This window comes from Moschus berezovskii, chromosome 26 (assembly GCF_049115385.1).
Source record: "Moschus berezovskii isolate FMDL1 chromosome 26, NW_MosBer_1.0, whole genome shotgun sequence".
NCBI lineage: Eukaryota > Metazoa > Chordata > Mammalia > Artiodactyla > Moschidae > Moschus > Moschus berezovskii.
In genome coordinates, this window is record NC_142485.1 from 17,758,662 (window position 1) to 17,773,729 (window position 15,068).

General features: G+C 45.4%; 1 pseudogene; it reads right to left on the reverse strand.

Annotated features, from left to right (window-relative positions):
* Window positions 1-7,344: 7,344 nt before the first annotated feature.
* Window positions 7,345-8,246, reverse strand: LOC148773745 (uncharacterized; annotated as a pseudogene).
* Window positions 8,247-15,068: the final 6,822 nt, after the last annotated feature.

Genomic DNA, 15,068 nt, shown 5'->3' on the forward strand with positions numbered 1-15,068 from the left:
AAAATCACTCACCAAAATAAGACTGTGGTTCAAAATGCGTGGTTTCTTTTTAAATAAAATTCACACAGCAGTGAAAGAAAAGTTGCCAGTGTTCATAAGGAAGAGATATGAGCCATCTTAGGGGTGGGAATGAGGGCCTTGGAAGAAAGTATCTCAGTGTCCCGACCTGCAGAGAAGTAGAAAGCCTGGGGCAGTTTGAAGCTGTGGTCCTTATGAACTCTGAGCAAAAAATCTCCATCCAGGCAGCCACCAAAGAGCCCTGACGGACAGAGTCACCTCCCAAGGACAAAGTCTAATGACTAATTCTATCTGGAGCAATCACAGCCACCCTTCTCCTCGGAAGACAGAACCTCCTCTCCAGGTTCTGCACTGAGTAGCAGCCGGAGTGCTCCCTGTGGTGGAAGAAGATGCTGCCTCTCCGTCTGCTGCTTCACTGAAGACACATCATCACCCCTGGAGTCTCCGGGGCTGACAGATAAGGTGGAAGAAAAGAACCTCCTTGTTCACAGCCCAAATGGACAGGTGCCATCCCACCTCCAGCCTAACCAAGACCTGCTGTGATAGTCACAACAGAGGAAAGAAAAAGTGAGAAGTAACTTATCCAAAGGTTTTTTTATTGTTTAATTACTTCTTAAGGATACAAGCAGTACTTTTCCATCTTTAGTTACAAGAACTGAACTTAACAGGCCTGGGTAGTCAAACACCTCCAGGGGAAAGTCAAGAGAAAACACAGAATTGAGAGCTGAGATCTAATACCCAACTGGAAATGCAGTGGAACGATTCGGGAATGGTGCTACCCAAGACAGTGGCAGGGAATCACTGATGATCCAAAACTTCCTCTGTGCTAGGAAGCCTTTACAACACAGGGAATTCTGTCCCTCAGTTGGGGCTAGAGAGTACAGGGTATTTGGATAAAGACAGAATATTAAAATTCAGAAATAATTCAAGAAAAACAACAAATTTTTGGAAATTAAACTTATCAGAAGCCCAAAGGTTGATCCAGAGGAGGAAATGGTGTGCTAAGAGGATGTAGCTCTAAATTCTACTTCCTACAGAGACCATCTCACCAAGTTAGAGTACAAAAGAGAAAGAATCAGGGGTTTTTATTTTGTTTTCTCCAAAACTCAACCTAGAACAGTGATGGCCACCATCCAAGGAGCTTGGATGCTCATTTATTTATTTGATTATTTAATATTTAGCCCACACAGAACAGTCAAAGAATAAGTATATCAAAGAGCAAAAAAAGATACAGACTCAAAAGAACGGTAGTTACAGCCCAGTGGTCTTAGCAAGTCCCTCAACTTTTTAGCTTCCTTTGCCTTAATGACAATTCCCAGACTAGAGACAAGCATTTAGGACAAGAGAGTTACTGCTGTGGACTTTCCAAATTCAGTCAAGCTCACAAGGCCTCACTCTGATCGGGAACCTCCATGCCCCAGGCTAGAAGTGGGTGTGCCCATTACCGAGACTCTAGTGCCCTTGGCAGACACATCCCCTCGTGCTGGGCTCTGTTCAGCTCACACATACTGGCATGAGGAAGCAAAAGACGTTGTTCCCTCCTCGAGGTTCTCAGCAGTACCTCCTAAACCCGGCCCCCAGCTCCAGAAGCAGGCTGCCCTCAGTGTTGTGCTCTGCCAGTCCCCTGCACAGTGGACTGGAGCCGATCTCAAAAGTCAAAACCCTGGGCTTTGTAGGGGGAAGCCCCTGAGACAGAGATGCAACCCAGGTTACCATCTGTGTCCCCACAGGAGGGACAAAGAACGTATCAGGAATAGAAGGATATCTATAATTAGACCTTTGTGTGTGTGTGTGTGGGCATGTGGGTGTGTGTGGGTGTGCACAGGCCACACAGCCCGCAGGATCTCAGCTCTCCGACTAGGGACTGGACCCAGGCCACAGCCATGAAAGTCCAAAATACTAATCACTAGGCCACCAGGGAACTTCCAGCATTCACATCTCGTGATCTAGGACCTCCGTATGTGGACACATTTGGACCCCAGACAGTCGAATTCCAAGGTGCCAAGCGAAGACTTGTCAGGGTGACAATGAACAATCATTGATACATACTTCGATGTCTCACAGACTCAGATTCACTCACGGGCCCCATCGTTGACCTAAGGCTTTCCCCTGAAGAGTCCCCACAAAGGAAAGAGACGCAAAGGGGAGACAGCTGAAGTCCAAGTCAGGAACTGAGAGTTCTGTTTTCCCATGTACCATCCAAGCCGTGTGTTAAGTTTCTTTTTGTTTTTTTTTTTTTTAGTTATTATTAAAAACAGGATATAAATCTGACTAGGGTGTAAAAGGGAGAACAAAAGTTAGGATATAGTTTCCCAGGGAACTATTTTCCATAGGGGAAGATAACCTGGTTCTCTTGAAGACCAAAAAATAAAACAATGCCAATAATCACTTGAAAGTGAGAGAGTTAGCCACTCAGTCATGTCCAACTCTTTGCAACCCCATGGACTGTATCCTGCCAGGCTCCTCTGCCCATGGGATTTCCCAGGCAAGAATAACCACTTAGGCATCTCTTTCTAGGATGCCTAGATGGCAAGTCTATATCGGGGGATAGCCCAATGGACTGTAACCCACGAGGCTACTCTGCCCGTGGAATTTTCCAGACAAAAATAATGAAGTGGGTAGCCATCCCCTTCTCCAAAGTAGCTTCCCAACCCGAGGATTGAAACTGCATTTCCCGCATTGGCAGATGGATTCTTTACCTCTAGTGCCACCTACAAAGCTCATATTAGGGGATACAATCAGATCTATGCCAAGCAGAGATTGATCAACCCATTTTAAGCTTTCAACTTGACCAAAATTTCTTTTTTTTAAAAAAAAAAATCTTCAACCTGTATGGATCATTTGGAAATGGAGAGCCAGGAGACCAGCCTTCAGAAACAGGCATGCTTCAAGCATATCTCATCCCTAAACAAGATGAAAACACAATAATATGAAAATACAGTCTCTCAACTAGCACCTACCTCAGTAAGACTCCAGTCTGAATTCCATAAAGTCTCAAATCAGTCAACTCTAAAGTGCCACAGGCTGTATCACTAATCAGCTGTTCAAATACTATAAAGTGACATATCTGAGAGAGTGGCTAGGTCATACATTCTTTCATAATATTACTTGAATTTAAATTTCATGATGACAGAAGAGCAGAGAGTAAAATGTGTCTGTACAAATTTAGCACATTCACATATGCATGGAAAACTATCCACAATAGACATTTCTGTTGTTTAAAAATAAGAACCTTAAAAGTTACTTTGCATTTTCTTATGAAAACTTTTGACTAAAACATGCTGTTCTATTATAGCTTTGGTAAAACATTACATGAGCCCATAAGAGCCCTATTTTTAAAAATATTTTATTTTCTTTAGTTTTCTCATTATATACTTTCAATGACGATAATAACCCATGAATCCCTACCACTATTTCTCATTATGCACTTTGTTTTCTGTATTATAACTCATTTATGTAAGACTAATCAAAATACCCATTCAATTAGATCTATCTATAGAGAGAATTTTTTACATCATTTGAGCATACCAAAAACCAACCAAAAAACCTAAATATTCCTAAATACTGAGAGCAGATAAGTTTCAAGATCTTTGGACATCCAGCCAGTTCATCACTTGCCACTGAGATTTAGAAATAAGTTTTAAAAGATGTTATGTTTATAATTAAGAAAAAAATACCAAGAATAAAACAGGCATCAAAGGAGATTTCCTGAACACTGAATATATTGCATTTGATAAGGGCAATAACCCACCCAATCACATCTTTTGCTCTCATTTGCTATAAATATTCAGGCCAGCAGAAGCACAGACCATTGTTTTGACCCTCAGGGCTGTTTAAGCTTACGGGTCTTACTTAATACATTAAGACATATGGAAAACTTTCCCTAGATTCAGAGGGCTTATGGATCACCCACAAGTGATGAGAACTTCCCCCTAGGGCTTGTAACACATCCTGACTCAGATATTTAAATTTACCTTTTAAAATATTTCTCTTCCAAAGAGCTGTTTTCCCAAATGACCTATCTTGGTTTCATCTTTTAACATAAATATATATAAATACATACATGGTTTTTCTATTCAACATCAGTGTTTTACACGCACTATAGAACTGACAGTAAGATTTATACAGTTTAAAGAGAGCCATCACAAACACTTGGGGAATTACATTTACATGTGTATTTGTGAAATCCAAGCTGTCAAGTTGTATCTGTTCCTATTGCTACCATCTAAAAATAGCTTTCATTAAGAATATTTCTCTTTAATTACTGGCTGGAAAATCCCTGCATTGTTGTCATTTTCATAACACTGTAAGGTCAGCACAGTTTATTAAACAGTTATTGAAGACATGAGAAAAAGACAAACACTGATCATGAATATTTGATAAACAATTTGCATTATCAATACATTGCAATTCAATAGGGTATACTGAATATTTAGGTTGACTTGTAAGAACATAATTGATGCACAAATCTCATATGGCCCCATTAGGATGTTATTCGACATCGGTATTTTACGCCTTTTTGGAAATCAGTTGCAGCCTAGTAGAACCTCAAAGCTTTGGAAACAAATGTAGTGCAGCAGACAAGAATTTGTTTGAATAACAGCAATTTAATTGAACAGCAAATTATTTTGCATTCCAATAAATATAAAACCTAGAAATGTGTCTCAACCTGTGCAGTGAGCAAGAGAGAAAGCAAAGACTGGGGAGAATTTAAATGATTGTAAAGGAAGTGTAATTCACACAAGCCCCACATATAAAGCAAACAAGCTATGAGATTCTGTGTTGTGATCTAAAATACACTAGACAGTTTGTTTCTCCAAAAGTCCATTGTTCAGACAAGTGTTTTCATACATAGGCTACTCAAGAGTTTCTTAGATGAGGGGTAGGGAGGAGAGAAAAAAGAATTCAAGAAAGACTTTTATTAGCTCAACCCTAAGGCTAATCTGTTGCACGTGTAGTTTCTACATTCATAAGCAAGTTGTAGGAAACAACAGTGCAGCTAAGCGCAGGAGAGCTGGAAACTGTTCCCCAGGGCATGATATCACAAAATGACTTTGCTATATTCCCTCTCCAGCCTAGCATCCCGGCTCAGGCAGGAACACAACCATTGTGCCCCTAGGGGAGCTTCCTGTTGTTAGATAAGAACCCTCTGCTCCATCCCTCTCCCTGAAATCTGACCAGAAGCACACAGAAGTGGTTCAACCAAGACAAATCAGCCCCTATTTTCTCTGAATGTGTTTTCCCCCAATTTGTGTTCCTTTACCTGGTAGGTTCTGAATGACACTGTTAACCCAGACCATACAACTGAATGAATTCACAAGTTTTCACACCCTCACACATACACTTTTACACCCAATATTCCCAGTATGGATTGACTGAGTTTCCATTGTATAAGATAGCTTACAGTCTTTATTTACATCCTCAATGTCACAATAACTACCATGCTTGTAAAAATGCAAGAGAAACTTTTAGCAGGATTTCAGTTAGTCTTACTTTAAAGTGTTTAACACTAAAATCACCAAACATACAGGGTAATTACACAAACCTGAAGTTGTGACTTCATAATTTCTTAATCTACTACATTACAAGCAGGAGGTCTCCACCTCGTTTAAAAGAAAAAAGCAAAACAAAACCTGCTTTGCTTAACCTGCCACAACTTACAACCATGTATATCCTTTGGCTGGCAAACAAAAGGGCAAAACTACCTTCAGGGATGCTTTTTCAGCTCGGAAACACGAAAACAGAATAGTATTCCTCCAGGCAATTTTCCATTTCCAAACATCCTCTGGACCTTTATAAGAAGTTTACCCCTGAAAACTGACATCCTTTTTTAGTTAAAAGGCATAACTAACACCATGGTTAATCTAGCAACACCGCCCCCGCATCCTAGGCATCATTGCCAACCATGACACCCTTCATATTAACTTCCACCATGTGTAGTAAGTGATTCACAATTTATATGGTTTGGGGGTAAAAGCAAAATCCTTCCTGAATTGCATGTAGTAAAATGTGAAAACTGGATGATGGCGTGACTGAAAAGGTTTTGTTTCGGCTTCTCTAACAGAATAACATATGATGCAGGACAATGGTGTGATGCTTTTGTGTGTCCTAGTAAGACAGCTCCCAGCGGAGAGTTTCCCATGTTTTATAGTGACATCTATCAGCCAGACCCAGGGAATCCCAACGTCACTCAGCCTTCTTCAGCACCACTGTTTTGAGAACAGCTTCTTGCCACAGAGTGGTGCAGTCTTAACAGGTCCCTGGTGCGCAAAGTGCATGGTGAAAATCAGGCAGTGGAGAATGAGCCCTCACATCAAAACCCAATTGTTAGGCATTAATTAACCACCGGAGCCTATAGGCACCACAAATGCCAATCAGAAATGTAAATAAGTGGCCATCATCTGCTACAAACTGAAAAAAGCTGACACACTTTGCATCACAGGCAGACTGAGCATGGCATGGTGCTGAGTTTTGTAAAAATTCAATTAACCCAACCATCCATTAGATGGATACATAAAGACCAGGGGGAAAATCTATTATGCATGTGAGAATTTGTGATGTGTAATCATGTTAATTTATGGTTTGAGAAGAAACCCCGCTATGCTGTAGTGATTATATGATCATCAGGAAATTACAAATATTTAGAACCTAGGAATTACTTTTATGAATGGCATAGAGGTAATAACTCCTTCAGAAATGTAATCAGATTATCAACTGTTTTCTCAGACCTGCTAATATTAAGGAGACCTAGGAAAAAAAGAGTTTTTTCAGTGATAAAATCGGGAAAGGTCCTTGAAATCGGATTGTTAACTTATCTCCCCAAATTCTCCTTAAGGGCCTACAAGTGAAGCTCCATAATGACGTTCATCTGGTCTGATACACTTAACTGCCAAAGCATCCGCCAAACGAAAATACAGTGAAAACAAAAATTCTTGAGATGATGTCACCAAAAAGATAACACCCAACTTTATACTTCTCACATACACATTTTCACAAGGTACAGACTGCACCTATCTGTCTGGACACTCAGTTTTCAAAAAAAAAAAAAAACCTGCCACATTGAAAGACGAAATCATGCATCTCGGTGCCCTGTCCTTTCCTTGTTGACTCTCCACAGACACGAACCCCTGAGCAAGTCCACACTCTGGCCCCGAAGTGATGGCCAGACTGGATAGTCCTGTCCGACTCAGCCTTCCTCCTTCAAAAGAAAAGCCCCGCACGGCCGCCCTAAAGAGCAACTCCTAACCAAGGCCAAGTTCGAGGAGGCATCGCAGGCAAGCCACCGGCCCACTGCCATTCCACCTGGCGATCGAAACCCCAAGGAATTCAAAAGTTTCGGGCAGCCCCAACCGCGGACCAAACTTGGACTTTCCCCAACGGCCCAGCATCGAAACAGGCAAACGGGAGAAGGCGCTTGCCTGTGGAATCCAGTCCACAAGAGCCTCCCGAACGCGCCCCGCCGCCGCTCGGACCGCGTCCGCCCCCAAGCCGTCGGAGCCCGGCGCCCGCCCGGCGCGCCCCGGGGAGTGCGCCCTCCCCGCCCGGCCCGAGCGCGCCCCGCGGGCCAGGAACTTACCGCACCGCTTGCACAGCACCCGGCTGACCTCCTTCTTGAGGTTCCGGCCCGTCTCGAGAGGGGGGAAGGAGGCTCGGAAGGCGGCGGGCGCGCGGCCGCTGCTGTTGGCCTCGGGCTCCATGAAGAAGATGTACCTGCTGTCCTCCTTGAGGCGCCCGCAGGAGGGGAAGGCGGGGTGGCCCCAGGCGCCCGGGCGCACGGTGAGCAGCGAGTCCTTCTTCAAGCCCCCGGCTTTGGCCGCCCACACCTGGTGCACCTTCACCAGATAGGGCGCCTCGGCTCCGGGCTCGGCGCCGGTGGGCCAGGCGGGCACGGTCCCGCTGGCGGGCGGCGGGCGCTCGCCTCCCCACGCCCCTGCCTCGCCCGCCGCCGCCTCCCTGTCGAGTGCCCCCTGCTGCCGCCGCCGCGGCGGGTGCAGCTTTCCCTCGATCACCACCGCGGCGCGCTGAACCAGCTCCTGCACCGAGCCCACGCTGGGCGGGGACGCGTAGCACACCGAGGCCCCCGCGGGAGCCGCCTCGTCGCCGGCGGCCGCCCCCGGCGCCAGGGCCGCGGTCCACAGCAGCAGCAGCAGCAGCAGCGGCGGCGGCGGCGGAGAGCGGGCGGCGGGGCCGGCCCTCCCGGCGCGGCGCGGGGCGCATCGCCAGCTCATGGTGCGAGGTGCGTGCGGGCTCCGGTGGCTGTCGGTTCGGACTCTCGCCTCCTCGGTCTCTGGCGCTGCCTCCCTTTTCCTCTCCCCTCCTCCTCCTCCCCCCGCACCCTCCTCCTAATTTATTTATTGGCGGGGGCCGTGGGAGACTTGTTTACGGGAGGGGGAGGAGGAAGGGAAAGAAGGGGTGGGTGGAACCACAGAAAGGCGAAGCGGTGGAAAGGGCAAAAAAAAAAAAAATTTTTTTTTAGGCGAAAGAGAAAAAAAAAAAAAAGCCGCCGCCACCGCCTCGGATGCTCGGATGCTGGGAGTAAGTAATCGGTCCTCCCCGCGCCGCCGCCGCGCCCGAGCCCGGCTGTCGGGGCTCTGCTGTCACCGGAGGAGGACGTGGAGGTGGAGAAGCTGCTCGGCGGGTAACAGTCCTTTGTGTGAAGTGATGCTGCGGCGGCTGCTGAGGCTGCGAGCGGGCGGCGGGGCGAGCGCGCGAGGCAGAGAGCCCTGGAGGCGGAGTTGCGTGCCTGGAAATGGCTGGGTGGCCGCGGCGGCAGCGCCCTGCGCCTCGCCGGCCTGTTTACCTGCGGGACGAGCTCGGCCCGCGCCTCCCTTCCCCATGCTGGTGCCCGGGGTCGGTCCTCCCGCAGGGTCTCCCCCACCCACCCCCGACCTGAGCGTCTCCTCCCTCCCGATCGCCCCAGTTGCTGCAATGGGAGGCCGGGCGGCGACCGAGGGCTGCAGTCCGAGTGGGCTGCGGAGATTTCCCCGGGACTCAGAGGTGACGCTTCGGCGATCCGGGACCTGTTAGCCGGCGCAGAAAGGCTGGGGGCACGCGGCAGACGCAGGGCCTCGTGGCAGAAAAGTTTTGGGTGAACTGGTTACTGGAAAGTCCAAAGGGAGCAACACGTTCGCAGGAGACCGGCTGCGATGAAAACAGCAACTTTCTGTCTCGTTCGCTCTCCTGCTAACGCGCACATACGGCGAGATCTTCAGATTTGACGCTTCTCGCTCGGCTCCCCTTGTGTGGCGCTTCGGGCTTGATTACCCTCGCCTTTTCTCATATGGAATTGCCCGGTTCACCGTGATTTTCTGACCTGTGGGGTACTGCTGATCTGAGCATTGCTTGAATAAAATAGTTGCTCAATGAGGCTGCCTTGTATAAAGTTTATGGCACTTTGTCAACTAATCCGTTTTTAAAAAAATAACTGAACGAAGTGAAGGATGCCTCTGTGCCTGCTGGGGGAAAAAAAAAAGCATCCCAGACAGGAGGAGATAGAGGTTCAAGATGTCCCATCTGAATATCACCCCCCAACCCTAACTCACCCCATCACCGCCCGGCCCCCCTCTCCTGCCGAATTTAAGATGCTACTTTGAAAACAAGAATCCATCATCTCCCAGGAATGTTCATTTGCGTCAAGTACCGCTCAACAGAAAACACATTTTTAGCAGTTAAAGGAAAGTATTTCTCTTGTGCTCTTTTATGGTGAAGAATATATTCAAAGGCCTAATAAAATTTGAGTGGAAGTTGTTTGTTGCTCAGTGGCCTGCTAGATCCACCTTATGAGAAGGTAAGATTTTAAAAGAACTCTAGTTACATAATATCCTGTACTCTGGGATTCTTTAAAGTTGCCTCTAGCAGTTTCTAGAAAGTCAGCCACCAAATAAGCTCCAGATTTTTCTGCATAAAAAGTAAAAGCTGAGTATAAGTCACCAAAAAGAAAAGTTTTTCGCTTCGCATAATATAGTTGGCTAGAAAACAGTGTTTTACTCTCTTCAAGTCCAGCTTGGACAGATAGGGGTCCTGATGATCACTTTGTGTCCTCAACATGTGAGGATTCCTGTTTCTTAGGGACTGATCGAGTACTTGGAGGATAGTAATAGTGCACGTCTGATATAGTGCAGTATATGTTCCATTAAATGCTCCTGTGCCTACTGACTTCTTGAAAGAAAGTGGTCAGTCCTACTGCTGCCTTCACTTTTCTTTGTCGTGACCTCACACCTTTCTGATTCTTGACCTGTCTGGAGTCGCAGCTTTAGCCTCAAAAGTCTTCTCCCTTCCTGTCCACCTTGCAGACCTTGTATCCATTATCTACTGCTGTATGACAAACCAGTCCGAAATGTGTTGGCCTAAAAACAGTATTGATTCATGTAGCCCAAGATTCTGTGGACTGGAGATTTTGACTGGGCTCAACTGGAGGGTTCTGGTCTCAGCTGGGCTCACTGATGGCCCTGCTGGGCGCGAACTAGTCTCAGATGGCCTCAGCTGGATAGCTCATCTTTTGATGGATGTGGTCTCTTTCCCTTCGACAGGCTTAACCTGGCCTTGTTCAAGTCAGCCCAACATATTCCAAGAGAGTGGCTAGAAGCATGCAAGGTGTCTTGAGGCTCAGAACTGGCACCTCACCACTGCTTCCGTTACGAGGCAAGCTCCAATTCCAGGGGTACATGCTGAATATGAAGAGCTGAAAACTTGCATTGCCAAGGGGCAGAGATCCAGAGAGGGGGAAATTGAGGCTGTTTCTACAATCCTCTGCAGATAGTGAGCCTCCTTTGAGGTCCACCTGCCCCCGGTAGCCTTCTTCCATAGACGCCAGACACTCAAAAGGAAAAAGCCCTGCATTTGCAGCCTCCTCGTATTTGATCATGTTATTTTATTGAGCTCAAGCATTTCCATTTTACTCCCATCTCTTCAACTAGTAAGCTTGTTAAGAAGCCAAGACCCTGTTTTCAGCATTCCCCTGTTTTAACCCAATTTGTGGGACACAGTAAGTGCTCAATAAATGTCAGCTGATTAATGAGGATGACATGGTAATGTGCTTCCCACACGTTACCCCAACACCACCCAACACTGTCTCAGAGATCAAGTCCAGAAGTGAAAACAACAGTAATGTTAAAGCACTGCTTTACAGACTCATTAAATGTGGATGCCCCTACTTTGTAGTTCACAAAGCATTTTATTTCTGATTAAATATAAACTGCTTCACATGTTTTTTAATGTCCTTTTTATGTATTTTTTTAAGCCTTTACCTTCCTCCCATGTTTTCTTCTACTCCTTCCTCAGCTCAGTGGTGTTAAGGGGTATTTTCCATCCCCCAATGTATCTGTTTGCAAGTGTATTTCATTTCAGTTCTTGCTTTGGGGTCTTCCTTCCCAGGGCTCTCAAACATTGAAAGGATGTTACCTAAAAGGGTACTTTGAGGCCCTTTCGAATGAAAGGGGGAGGGTATTTTTTTAATTAGATACTTTACTTAAGAACAATATTAAAATAGTATACATTGGCTGTCCATTGTAAAAGGTGAAGAAGCTGATACTTTTTTTTTTTTTCGGGTAATTCATCAGTCACCATTTCCTGGTTTTCATCAGTAACATTTTGGAAGTTAATCAAATATTTTTATAGTAGATGTTTTTACATAGTTTCTGTTTAAGAATCCTTTTTTATTTTTTTAAAAACCTTTTATTTTGTATTGGGGTATAGCCGATTAACAATGTTGTGATAATTTCAGGTGGACAGCAAAGGGACTCAGCCATACACTTACATGTATCCATTCTCCTCCAAACTCTCCTCGCATCCAGGCTGACTTATAACATTGAGCAGAGTTCCCTGCTATAATGGCTGGGAAGGAAATTTCTAATATGATCAACATGTGCTTGAGAAATGCATGAATAATTGTTCAGTGTGATTAACTGCTTTTCAGAAAACAATTTAATTTGCCCACACCATTGTTTTCAAAAGTCAAAGGGGCTTGTTCTTGGAAACATCCTAAAATGACAGTACTTATACCCTGCACCAGACTCACTCGTGAATCAAAATGCACAGATTGCCAGCCCCATCCCAGAGTTCTAAAGGGCTGGGGCAGGTCCCAAGAATCTGCATTTCGAGCAAGTTTCCGGGTGCTACCCATGCTGCTGGTGGAGAGACCACATTTGAGAACCACTGCCAAAAACTAGATTTATAACTTTGATATGCATGTCATAATGATGCTATAGGCATGTATAAATAGACAGAGACTTTATATGCAAATATTCAACCTCCCCTGCATCACAAATGTTCCCCAGCCCAGTTTTGAGAAGAAAATGTGGGGATTGTCTCCTTGGTTATTAGAGACTGGGACTATTTACCAGACTGATCCTAACTAGTTAAGAATGACCATGTATTGATAATAAAGGTGAGTGCTTCCTTGAGGACTTATCTCATTGGTCAGTTAAAACCAAGAAGAAAACTAGAGATCAGAGTGGCTGTCATCATGTTACCTGGTAATATTTATCTGCTTAAGTGGGGAAAGAACAGACAAAATTATGCAGGTAAAAATGAAAGACTGTTTTTCCTAGTTTAGAAAATCTGAAGAGGAAACCCACAGTGCAGTGGCAACCTGAAAAGGTTTACCCGCCCCCAGCACTTTAGACCTGATCGTTGTTGTTGTTCAGTTGCTAGTTCAGTTCAGTTTAGTCGCTCAGTCGTGTCCAACTCTCCACGACCCCATGAATCACAGCACACCAGGCCTCCCTGTCCATCACCAACTCCCGGAGTTCACTCAAACTCATGTCCATCGAGTCGGTGATGCCATCCAGCCAGCTCATTTTCTGTCATCCCCGTCTCCTCCCACCCCCAGTCCGTCCTAGCATCAGACTCTTTACCAGTGAGTCAACTCATCGCATGAGGTGGCCAAAGTATTGGAGTTTCAGCTTTAGCAACAGTCTTTCCAATGAACACCCAGGATTGATCTCCCTTAGAATGGACTGGTTGGATCTCCTTGCAGGCCAAGGGACTCTCAAGAGTCTTCTCCAGCATCACAGTTCAAAAGCATCAATTTTTCGGTGATCAGCTTTCTTCACAGTCCAACTCTCACATCCATACATGACCACAGGAAAAACCATAGCCTTGACTAGACGGACCTTTGTTGGCAAAGTAATATCTCTGCTTTTTAATATGCTGTCTAGGTTGGTCATAACTTTCCTTCCAAGGAGTAAGCGTCTTTTAATTTCCTGGCTGCAAACAGCACCTGCAGTGATTTTTTAGCCCAAAAAAGTCTGACACTGTTTCCACTGTTTCCCCATCCATTTCCCATGAAGTGATGGGACCAGACGCCATGATCTTTGTTTTCTGAATGTTGAGCTTCAAGCCAGCTTTTTCACTCTCCTCACATGGACATCACCAGATGGTCAACACCGAAATCAGATTGATTATATTCTTTGCAGCCAAAGATGGAGAAGCTCTATACAGTTAGCAAAAACAAGACCAGGAGCTGACTGTGGCTCAGATCATGAACTCCTTAAACTGCACTTGATTAGATGCTTCTTAATTGGTGGTTCTTGAAGGGGCAACAGGAAATCCAAAGAGGCACTGGTATCTACTTTATCATCATTGACCAGCAGCACAGAGATTGCACACTTTCAGCCATAAATCATGAAACCAGTGCTCTCTTGTGTCCTGAATTCATAGTCTCCCAAAGCATCCTCACTTGCGTAGCCGCCCGTCTTGGAGTAGATATAGGGTTCTGAAAAACAGGATTCTGACTGTTTACAAGTGCTTTTTGCCAACAGGCTGTAAGATACTTATTTGAGATCTGGTCATAAACTTCACGCAGTGATTCACTGGTGTGCACCAGTCTTAGATCACTGCTTATTTCGACTGAGTCAGCTATGATTGCTGGGCTGGGCTGGCAATCCTGTCTCTCCCATCATCTGTCCAGTTTGTATGAGTTCATGATGGTTTTCGATGGTTTATTGGTGATGGCGGGGTGTGTGTGTGTATGTGTGTGCACACGCACACAAGTATATTTTCTAAAGGAGAAAGGAGGAACCTGGGGGAAAAAACAGAGGAAGAAGGAAGATGGAAAACAGAGAACATGAAGGGAAGTATTCCCCAGGCTGGCTCAGAACAAGGGCTCATGCTTCTAGGGACAGAACCACAAGTAAAAGCTGAAGTGGCCATTTTGATGGAGAATGCTGTAAGACTTAAAGGCACCACACCACGCCTATTGCTTTAAAACTCAGGTGGAAAGGTAAAAAAGCTGTGTGAAGGGGGAGGCTACTTTCCATTTCTGGGAAGAAGGACCACTGCAGGTATGTCCTGAAGGAACTGGGGTGGGGGGACAAGACAGCAGTGGGAGTACCACCGCACCTGTGAGGGAAGTCAGGGTGCTGTGTTCTCATGACACCTAACAGAGAAGACCAAACAGAAAGATAGTAGCCAGGGTTCATGTGTGGCCGCCCCGTGGTGGAAATTCCCAGCCACTACATAGCACGCCAGAGAGGGAACGTGGAAAACAAGGTAGGAGCCGGTGATTACATCCATGTCAGCTAAGAAACTAGAAATAAAACAATCGATGTTAATAAGACTTCCTTAGTAGCCTCCTTGGGGCCAACGAGATGATGAATATTAATATTATTGTTGACTGTATTACATATCACAATATTGTTGTTTAGTGGCTAAGTTGTGTCTGACTCTTTGTGACCCCATGAACTGTAACCCACCAGGCTCCTCTGTGCATGGAATTTCCCAGGCAAGAATACTGGAATGGGTTGCCATTTCCTCCTTCAGGGTATCTTCCTGACCCAGGAATCGAACCCGGGTCTCCTGCACTGCAGGCAGATTCTTTACCATCTGAGCCACCAAAGAATCCCATATATCACAATACCATTGTATTAATAATATCTTATTATAATACTATGATATAAAGGAAGAATCAGTATTATCATCATTTTGCAGATTACTGAAGGCAGTTGTTGAGATCAAATGCTGTTTTTATTTTATCCCTTTTCCTTGAGCAGTTTTCTTTCTTATGCCTTATTAGTTGTTCTTGTTCAGTCGCTAAATTGTGTCCAACTCCC